General features: G+C 46.8%; 18 non-coding genes and 6 pseudogenes across 18 annotated transcripts; all 24 read right to left on the bottom strand.

The window, feature by feature from the left end:
• Positions 1-32: 32 nt before the first annotated feature.
• On the bottom strand, positions 33-151 carry LOC138541958 (5S ribosomal RNA). Its single transcript, XR_011289950.1, has one exon. It is a non-coding gene; the product is annotated as a 5S ribosomal RNA (ribosomal RNA).
• A 453-nt stretch (positions 152-604) lies between these two features.
• Positions 605-713, bottom strand: LOC138546348 (5S ribosomal RNA; annotated as a pseudogene).
• A 106-nt stretch (positions 714-819) lies between these two features.
• Positions 820-938, bottom strand: LOC138547880 (5S ribosomal RNA). Its single transcript, XR_011291705.1, has one exon. It is a non-coding gene; the product is annotated as a 5S ribosomal RNA (ribosomal RNA).
• A 106-nt stretch (positions 939-1,044) lies between these two features.
• LOC138550180 (5S ribosomal RNA) lies at positions 1,045-1,163 on the bottom strand. Its single transcript, XR_011293939.1, has one exon. It is a non-coding gene; the product is annotated as a 5S ribosomal RNA (ribosomal RNA).
• A 106-nt stretch (positions 1,164-1,269) lies between these two features.
• On the bottom strand, positions 1,270-1,388 carry LOC138539844 (5S ribosomal RNA). Its single transcript, XR_011287907.1, has one exon. It is a non-coding gene; the product is annotated as a 5S ribosomal RNA (ribosomal RNA).
• A 106-nt stretch (positions 1,389-1,494) lies between these two features.
• Positions 1,495-1,613, bottom strand: LOC138538619 (5S ribosomal RNA). The gene has a single exon (XR_011286712.1). It is a non-coding gene; the product is annotated as a 5S ribosomal RNA (ribosomal RNA).
• A 464-nt stretch (positions 1,614-2,077) lies between these two features.
• On the bottom strand, positions 2,078-2,189 carry LOC138545846 (5S ribosomal RNA; annotated as a pseudogene).
• A 105-nt stretch (positions 2,190-2,294) lies between these two features.
• Positions 2,295-2,413, bottom strand: LOC138548939 (5S ribosomal RNA). Its single transcript, XR_011292729.1, has one exon. It is a non-coding gene; the product is annotated as a 5S ribosomal RNA (ribosomal RNA).
• Positions 2,414-2,519: 106 nt separating this feature from the next.
• Positions 2,520-2,638, bottom strand: LOC138541254 (5S ribosomal RNA). Its single transcript, XR_011289264.1, has one exon. It is a non-coding gene; the product is annotated as a 5S ribosomal RNA (ribosomal RNA).
• A 106-nt stretch (positions 2,639-2,744) lies between these two features.
• LOC138540622 (5S ribosomal RNA) lies at positions 2,745-2,863 on the bottom strand. Its single transcript, XR_011288664.1, has one exon. It is a non-coding gene; the product is annotated as a 5S ribosomal RNA (ribosomal RNA).
• Positions 2,864-3,326: 463 nt separating this feature from the next.
• LOC138546347 (5S ribosomal RNA) lies at positions 3,327-3,435 on the bottom strand (annotated as a pseudogene).
• Positions 3,436-3,541: 106 nt separating this feature from the next.
• On the bottom strand, positions 3,542-3,660 carry LOC138547879 (5S ribosomal RNA). Its single transcript, XR_011291704.1, has one exon. It is a non-coding gene; the product is annotated as a 5S ribosomal RNA (ribosomal RNA).
• Positions 3,661-3,766: 106 nt separating this feature from the next.
• LOC138550179 (5S ribosomal RNA) lies at positions 3,767-3,885 on the bottom strand. Its single transcript, XR_011293938.1, has one exon. It is a non-coding gene; the product is annotated as a 5S ribosomal RNA (ribosomal RNA).
• A 106-nt stretch (positions 3,886-3,991) lies between these two features.
• Positions 3,992-4,110, bottom strand: LOC138539843 (5S ribosomal RNA). Its single transcript, XR_011287906.1, has one exon. It is a non-coding gene; the product is annotated as a 5S ribosomal RNA (ribosomal RNA).
• A 106-nt stretch (positions 4,111-4,216) lies between these two features.
• LOC138538618 (5S ribosomal RNA) lies at positions 4,217-4,335 on the bottom strand. Its single transcript, XR_011286711.1, has one exon. It is a non-coding gene; the product is annotated as a 5S ribosomal RNA (ribosomal RNA).
• A 464-nt stretch (positions 4,336-4,799) lies between these two features.
• Positions 4,800-4,908, bottom strand: LOC138543484 (5S ribosomal RNA; annotated as a pseudogene).
• A 105-nt stretch (positions 4,909-5,013) lies between these two features.
• LOC138548927 (5S ribosomal RNA) lies at positions 5,014-5,132 on the bottom strand. The gene has a single exon (XR_011292718.1). It is a non-coding gene; the product is annotated as a 5S ribosomal RNA (ribosomal RNA).
• Positions 5,133-5,238: 106 nt separating this feature from the next.
• On the bottom strand, positions 5,239-5,357 carry LOC138537707 (5S ribosomal RNA). Its single transcript, XR_011285835.1, has one exon. It is a non-coding gene; the product is annotated as a 5S ribosomal RNA (ribosomal RNA).
• A 106-nt stretch (positions 5,358-5,463) lies between these two features.
• LOC138549002 (5S ribosomal RNA) lies at positions 5,464-5,582 on the bottom strand. Its single transcript, XR_011292791.1, has one exon. It is a non-coding gene; the product is annotated as a 5S ribosomal RNA (ribosomal RNA).
• Positions 5,583-6,045: 463 nt separating this feature from the next.
• LOC138546346 (5S ribosomal RNA) lies at positions 6,046-6,154 on the bottom strand (annotated as a pseudogene).
• A 106-nt stretch (positions 6,155-6,260) lies between these two features.
• Positions 6,261-6,379, bottom strand: LOC138547877 (5S ribosomal RNA). Its single transcript, XR_011291702.1, has one exon. It is a non-coding gene; the product is annotated as a 5S ribosomal RNA (ribosomal RNA).
• A 106-nt stretch (positions 6,380-6,485) lies between these two features.
• On the bottom strand, positions 6,486-6,604 carry LOC138538617 (5S ribosomal RNA). The gene has a single exon (XR_011286710.1). It is a non-coding gene; the product is annotated as a 5S ribosomal RNA (ribosomal RNA).
• A 464-nt stretch (positions 6,605-7,068) lies between these two features.
• LOC138545535 (5S ribosomal RNA) lies at positions 7,069-7,177 on the bottom strand (annotated as a pseudogene).
• A 106-nt stretch (positions 7,178-7,283) lies between these two features.
• Positions 7,284-7,402, bottom strand: LOC138550178 (5S ribosomal RNA). Its single transcript, XR_011293937.1, has one exon. It is a non-coding gene; the product is annotated as a 5S ribosomal RNA (ribosomal RNA).
• Between the last annotated feature and the right edge of the window lie 98 nt (positions 7,403-7,500).

Genomic DNA, 7,500 nt, shown 5'->3' with positions numbered 1-7,500 from the left:
AGGGCTCACTTCCTGAACTTGGAGCACAAAAAAGCCTACAGCACCTGGTATTCCCAGGCGGTCTCCCATCCAGGTACTAACTAGGCCTGACACTGCTTAACTTCCAAGATCAGTCGAGATCGGGTGCATTCAGTGTGGTGTGGCCGTAGGCTCTAGGAATGCTAAGAATATTACTCTTATGCATTTGCATTTAGTAAGCTAAGCCATGCAGCCACTTGCAACATGATACCACGCTCATCGCTCGATCAGGCGAGATATATAAGACTGGTGGGCCCATTCAGGACTCCTATGTCTGGTAGGATAACTTTAATTCATCCATCCTGTGTCTGTTGCAGGGAGGTGGAGAGAACAATCAACACAATAATGGTTTTCTTTCATGCCTCTTGAAGGACTCAATATTCTCTGTACTGCATTACATGTGAAAGTCGATTTATTACCCATGAACACACTACCTGTATGCTAATTCTATGTAAAAAGGTAGCTCCAGCCCTCATGATGTTGTCCAACATTTCCGCTATAAAACGGGATACAATTATTTTGGAAACATACCAAATTTGAAAAATAATTGAGAAGTTGCGCAATTACTAATCATGGAGCACAAAAAAGCCTACAGCACCTGGTATTCCCAGGCAGTCTCCCATCCAGGTACTAACTAGGCCTGACCCTGCTTAGCTTCCGAGATCGGGCACATTCAGTGTGGTGTGGCCGTAGGCTCTGGGCCTAGTGAGTTTTGTACTTTTAAGCATCTAGTCGGCTAGACCTTGCAGTTTTGAAAGGCAATTGTGAAATGGCTCACTTCCTGAACTTGGAGCACAAAAAAGCCTACAGCACCTGGTATTCCCAGGTGGTCTCCCATCCAGGTACTAACTAGGCCCGACACTGCTTAGCTTCCGAGATCAGACGAGATCGGGCGCAATCAGTGTGGTGTGGCCGTAGGCTCTGGGCCTAGTGAGTTTTGTACTTTTAAGCATCTAGTCAGCTAGACCTTGCAGTTTTGAAAGGCAATTGAGAAATGGCTCACTTCCTGAACTTGGAGCACAAAAAAGCCTACAGCACCTGGTATTCCCAGGCGGTCTCCCATCCAGGTACTAACGAGGCCCGACACTGCTTAGCTTCCGAGATCAGACGAGATCGGGCGCATTCAGTGTGGTGTGGCCGTAGGCTCTGGTTCTTGTGAGTTTTGTACTTTTAAGCATCTAGTCGGCTAGACCTTGCAGTTTTGAAAGGCAATTGAGAAATGGCTCACTTCCTGAACTTGGAGTACAAAAAAGCCTACAGCACCTGGTATTCCCAGGCGGTCTTCCATCCAGGTACTAACTAGGCCCGACACTGCTTAGCTTCTGAGATCAGACGAGATCAGGCACATTCAGTGTGGTGTGGCCGTAGGCTCTGGGCCTAGTGAGTTTTGTACTTTTAAGCATCTAGTCGGCTAGACCTTGCAGTTTTAAAAGGCAATTGAGAAAGGGCTCACTTCCTGAACTTGGAGCACAAAAAAGCCTACAGCACCTGGTATTCCCAGGCGGTCTCCCATCCAGGTACTAACTAGGCCTGACACTGCTTAACTTCCGAGATCAGTCGAGATCGGGTGCATTCAGTGTGGTGTGGCCGTAGGCTCTAGGAATGCTAAGAATATTACTCTTATGCATTTGCATTTAGTAAGCTAAGCCATGCAGCCACTTGCAACATGATACCACGCTCATCGCTCGATCAGGCTCGATCAGGCGAGATATATAAGACTGGTGGGCCCATTCAGGACTCCTATGTCTGGTAGGATAACTTTAATTCATCCATCCTGTGTCTGTTGCAGGGAGGTGGAGAGAACAATCAACACAATAATGGTTTTCTTTCATGCCTCTTGAAGGACTCAATATTCTCTGTACTGCATTACATGTGAAAGTTGATTTATTACCCATGAACACACTACCTGTATGCTAATTCTATGTAAAAAGGTAGCTCCAGCCCTCATGATGTTGTCCAACATTTCCGCTATAAAACGGGATACAATTATTTTGGAAACATACCAAATTTGAAAAATAATTGAGAAGTTGCGCAATTACTAATCATGGAGCACAAAAAAAGCCTACAGCACCTGGTATTCCCAGGCAGTCTCCCATCCAGGTACTAACTAGGCCCGACCCTGCTTAGCTTCCGAGATCGGGCGCATTATTCAGTGTGGTGTGGCCGTAGGCTCTGGGCCTAGTGAGTTTGTACTTTTAAGCATCTAGTCGGCTAGACCTTGCAGTTTTGAAAGGCAATTGTGAAATGGCTCACTTCCTGAACTTGGAGCACAAAAAAGCCTACAGCACCTGGTATTCCCAGGTGGTCTCCCATCCAGGTACTAACTAGGCCCGACACTGCTTAGCTTCCGAGATCAGACGAGATCGGGCGCATTCAGTGTGGTGTGGCCGTAGGCTCTGGGCCTAGTGAGTTTTGTACTTTTAAGCATCTAGGCGGCTAGACCTTGCAGTTTTGAAAGGCAATTGAGAAATGGCTCACTTCCTGAACTTGGAGTACAAAAAAGCCTACAGCACCTGGTATTCCCAGGCGGTCTCCCATCCAGGTACTAACTAGGCCCGACACTGCTTAGCTTCTGAGATCAGACGAGATCAGGCGCATTCAGTGTGGTGTGGCCGTAGGCTCTGGGCCTAGTGAGTGTTGTACTTTTAAGCATCTAGTCGGCTAGACCTTGCAGTTTTAAAAGGCAATTGAGAAAGGGCTCACTTCCTGAACTTGGAGCACAAAAAAGCCTACAGCACCTGGTATTCCCAGGCGGTCTCCCATCCAGGTAGTAACTAGGCCTGACACTGCTTAACTTCCGAGATCAGACGAGATCGGGTGCATTCAGTGTGGTGTGGCCGTAGGCTCTAGGAATGCTAAGAATATTACTCTTATGCATTTGCATTTAGTAAGCTAAGCCATGCAGCCACTTGCAACATGATACCACGCTCATCGCTCGATCAGGCTCGATCAGGCGAGATATATAAGACTGGTGGGCCCATTCAGGACTCCTATGTCTGGTAGGATAACTTTAATTCATCCATCCTGTGTCTGTTGCAGGGAGGTGGAGAGAACAATCAACACAATAATGGTTTTCTTTCATGCCTCTTGAAGGACTCAATATTCTCTGTACTGCATTACATGTGAAAGTCGATTTATTACCCATGAACACACTACCTGTATGCTAATTCTATGTAAAAAGGTAGCTCCAGCCCTCATGATGTTGTCCAACATTTCCGCTATAAAACGGGATACAATTATTTTGGAAACATACCAAATTTGAAAAATAATTGAGAAGTTGCGCAATTACTAATCATGGAGCACAAAAAAGCCTACAGCACCTGGTATTCCCAGGCAGTCTCCCATCCAGGTACTAACTAGGCCTGACCCTGCTTAGCTTCCGAGATCGGGCACATTCAGTGTGGTGTGGCCGTAGGCTCTGGGCCTAGTGAGTTTTGTACTTTTAAGCATCTAGTCGGCTAGACCTTGCAGTTTTGAAAGGCAATTGTGAAATGGCTCACTTCCTGAACTTGGAGCACAAAAAAGCCTACAGCACCTGGTATTCCCAGGTGGTCTCCCATCCAGGTACTAACTAGGCCCGACACTGCTTAGCTTCCGAGATCAGACGAGATCGGGCGCAATCAGTGTGGTGTGGCCGTAGGCTCTGGGCCTAGTGAGTTTTGTACTTTTAAGCATCTAGTCAGCTAGACCTTGCAGTTTTGAAAGGCAATTGAGAAATGGCTCACTTCCTGAACTTGGAGCACAAAAAAGCCTACAGCACCTGGTATTCCCAGGCGGTCTCCCATCCAGGTACTAACGAGGCCCGACACTGCTTAGCTTCCGAGATCAGACGAGATCGGGCGCATTCAGTGTGGTGTGGCCGTAGGCTCTGGTCCTTGTGAGTTTTGTACTTTTAAGCATCTAGTCGGCTAGACCTTGCAGTTTTGAAAGGCAATTGAGAAATGGCTCACTTCCTGAACTTGGAGTACAAAAAAGCCTACAGCACCTGGTATTCCCAGGCGGTCTTCCATCCAGGTACTAACTAGGCCCGACACTGCTTAGCTTCTGAGATCAGACGAGATCAGGCACATTCAGTGTGGTGTGGCCGTAGGCTCTGGGCCTAGTGAGTTTTGTACTTTTAAGCATCTAGTCGGCTAGACCTTGCAGTTTTAAAAGGCAATTGAGAAAGGGCTCACTTCCTGAACTTGGAGCACAAAAAAGCCTACAGCACCTGGTATTCCCAGGCGGTCTCCCATCCAGGTACTAACTAGGCCTGACACTGCTTAACTTCCGAGATCAGTCGAGATCGGGTGCATTCAGTGTGGTGTGGCCGTAGGCTCTAGGAATGCTAAGAATATTACTCTTATGCATTTGCATTTAGTAAGCTAAGCCATGCAGCCACTTGCAACATGATACCACGCTCATCGCTCGATCAGGCTCGATCAGGCGAGATATATAAGACTGGTGGGCCCATTCAGGACTCCTATGTCTGGTAGGATAACTTTAATTCATCCATCCTGTGTCTGTTGCAGGGAGATGGAGAGAACAATCAACACAATAATGGTTTTCTTTCATGCCTCTTGAAGGACTCAATATTCTCTGTACTGCATTACATGTGAAAGTTGATTTATTACCCATGAACACACTACCTGTATGCTAATTCTATGTAAAAAGGTAGCTCCAGCCCTCATGATGTTGTCCAACATTTCCGCTATAAAACGGGATACAATTATTTTGGAAACATACCAAATTTGAAAAATAATTGAGAAGTTGCGCAATTACTAATCATGGAGCACAAAAAAAGCCTACAGCACCTGGTATTCCCAGGCAGTCTCCCATCCAGGTACTAACTAGGCCCGACCCTGCTTAGCTTCCGAGATCGGGCGCATTCAGTGTGGTGTGGCCGTAGGCTCTGGGCCTAGTGAGTTTGTACTTTTAAGCATCTAGTCGGCTAGACCTTGCAGTTTTGAAAGGCAATTGTGAAATGGCTCACTTCCTGAACTTGGAGCACAAAAAAGCCTACAGCACCTGGTATTCCCAGGTGGTCTCCCATCCAGGTACTAACTAGGCCCGACACTGCTTAGCTTCCGAGATCAGACGAGATCGGGCGCATTCAGTGTGGTGTGGCCGTAGGCTCTGGGCCTAGTGAGTTTTGTACTTTTAAGCATCTAGTCGGCTAGACCTTGCAGTTTTGAAAGGCAATTGAGAAATGGCTCACTTCCTGAACTTGGAGTACAAAAAAGCCTACAGCACCTGGTATTCCCAGGCGGTCTCCCATCCAGGTACTAACTAGGCCTGACACTGCTTAGCTTCTGAGATCAGACGAGATCAGGCGCATTCAGTGTGGTGTGGCCGTAGGCTCTGGGCCTAGTGAGTGTTGTACTTTTAAGCATCTAGTCGGCTAGACCTTGCAGTTTTAAAAGGCAATTGAGAAAGGGCTCACTTCCTGAACTTGGAGCACAAAAAAGCCTACAGCACCTGGTATTCCCAGGCGGTCTCCCATCCAGGTACTAACTAGGCCTGACACTGCTTAACTTCCGAGATCAGACGAGATCGGGTGCATTCAGTGTGGTGTGGCCGTAGGCTCTAGGAATGCTAAGAATATTACTCTTATGCATTTGCATTTAGTAAGCTAAGCCATGCAGCCACTTGCAACATGATACCACGCTCATCGCTCGATCAGGCTCGATCAGGCGAGATATATAAGACTGGTGGGCCCATTCAGGACTCCTATGTCTGGTAGGATAACTTTAATTCATCCATCCTGTGTCTGTTGCAGGGAGGTGGAGAGAACAATCAACACAATAATGGTTTTCTTTCATGCCTCTTGAAGGACTCAATATTCTCTGTACTGCATTACATGTGAAAGTCGATTTATTACCCATGAACACACTACCTGTATGCTAATTCTATGTAAAAAGGTAGCTCCAGCCCTCATGATGTTGTCCAACATTTCCGCTATAAAACGGGATACAATTATTTTGGAAACATACCAAATTTGAAAAATAATTGAGAAGTTGCGCAATTACTAATCATGGAGCACAAAAAAGCCTACAGCACCTGGTATTCCCAGGCAGTCTCCCATCCAGGTACTAACTAGGCCTGACCCTGCTTAGCTTCCGAGATCGGGCACATTCAGTGTGGTGTGGCCGTAGGCTCTGGGCCTAGTGAGTTTTGTACTTTTAAGCATCTAGTCGGCTAGACCTTGCAGTTTTGAAAGGCAATTGTGAAATGGCTCACTTCCTGAACTTGGAGCACAAAAAAGCCTACAGCACCTGGTATTCCCAGGTGGTCTCCCATCCAGGTACTAACTAGGCCCGACACTGCTTAGCTTCCGAGATCAGACGAGATCGGGCGCAATCAGTGTGGTGTGGCCGTAGGCTCTGGGCCTAGTGAGTTTTGTACTTTTAAGCATCTAGTCGGCTAGACCTTGCAGTTTTAAAAGGCAATTGAGAAAGGGCTCACTTCCTGAACTTGGAGCACAAAAAAGCCTACAGCACCTGGTATTCCCAGGCGGTCTCCCATCCAGGTACTAACTAGGCCTGACACTGCTTAACTTCCGAGATCAGTCGAGATCGGGTGCATTCAGTGTGGTGTGGCCGTAGGCTCTAGGAATGCTAAGAATATTACTCTTCTGCATTTGCATTTAGTAAGCTAAGCCATGCAGCCACTTGCAACATGATACCACGCTCATCGCTCGATCAGGCTCGATCAGGCGAGATATATAAGACTGGTGGGCCCATTCAGGACTCCTATGTCTGGTAGGATAACTTTAATTCATCCATCCTGTGTCTGTTGCAGGGAGGTGGAGAGAACAATCAACACAATAATGGTTTTCTTTCATGCCTCTTGAAGGACTCAATATTCTCTGTACTGCATTACATGTGAAAGTTGATTTATTACCCATGAACACACTACCTGTATGCTAATTCTATGTAAAAAGGTAGCTCCAGCCCTCATGATGTTGTCCAACATTTCCGCTATAAAACGGGATACAATTATTTTGGAAACATACCAAATTTGAAAAATAATTGAGAAGTTGCGCAATTACTAATCATGGAGCACAAAAAAAGCCTACAGCACCTGGTATTCCCAGGCAGTCTCCCATCCAGGTACTAACTAGGCCTGACCCTGCTTAGCTTCCGAGATCGGGCGCATTCAGTGTGGTGTGGCTGTAGGCTCTGGGCCTAGTGAGTTTTGTACTTTTAAGCATCTAGTCAGCTAGACCTTGCAGTTTTGAAAGGCAATTGAGAAATGGCTCACTTCCTGAACTTGGAGCACAAAAAAGCCTACAGCACCTGGTATTCCCAGGCGGTCTCCCATCCAGGTACTAACGAGGCCCGACACTGCTTAGCTTCCGAGATCAGACGAGATCGGGCGCATTCAGTGTGGTGTGGCCGTAGGCTCTGGTTCTTGTGAGTTTTGTACTTTTAAGCATCTAGTCGGCTAGACCTTGCAGTTTTGAAAGGCAATTGAGAAATGGCTCACTTCCTGAACTTGGAG

Source organism: Ambystoma mexicanum, unplaced genomic scaffold, assembly GCF_040938575.1.
Source record: "Ambystoma mexicanum isolate Mex_15411 unplaced genomic scaffold, UKY_AmexF1_1 Mex_scaf10, whole genome shotgun sequence".
Classification (NCBI taxonomy): Eukaryota; Metazoa; Chordata; class Amphibia; order Caudata; family Ambystomatidae; genus Ambystoma; species Ambystoma mexicanum.
This window is presented reverse-complemented; position numbering and strand designations above follow the sequence as displayed.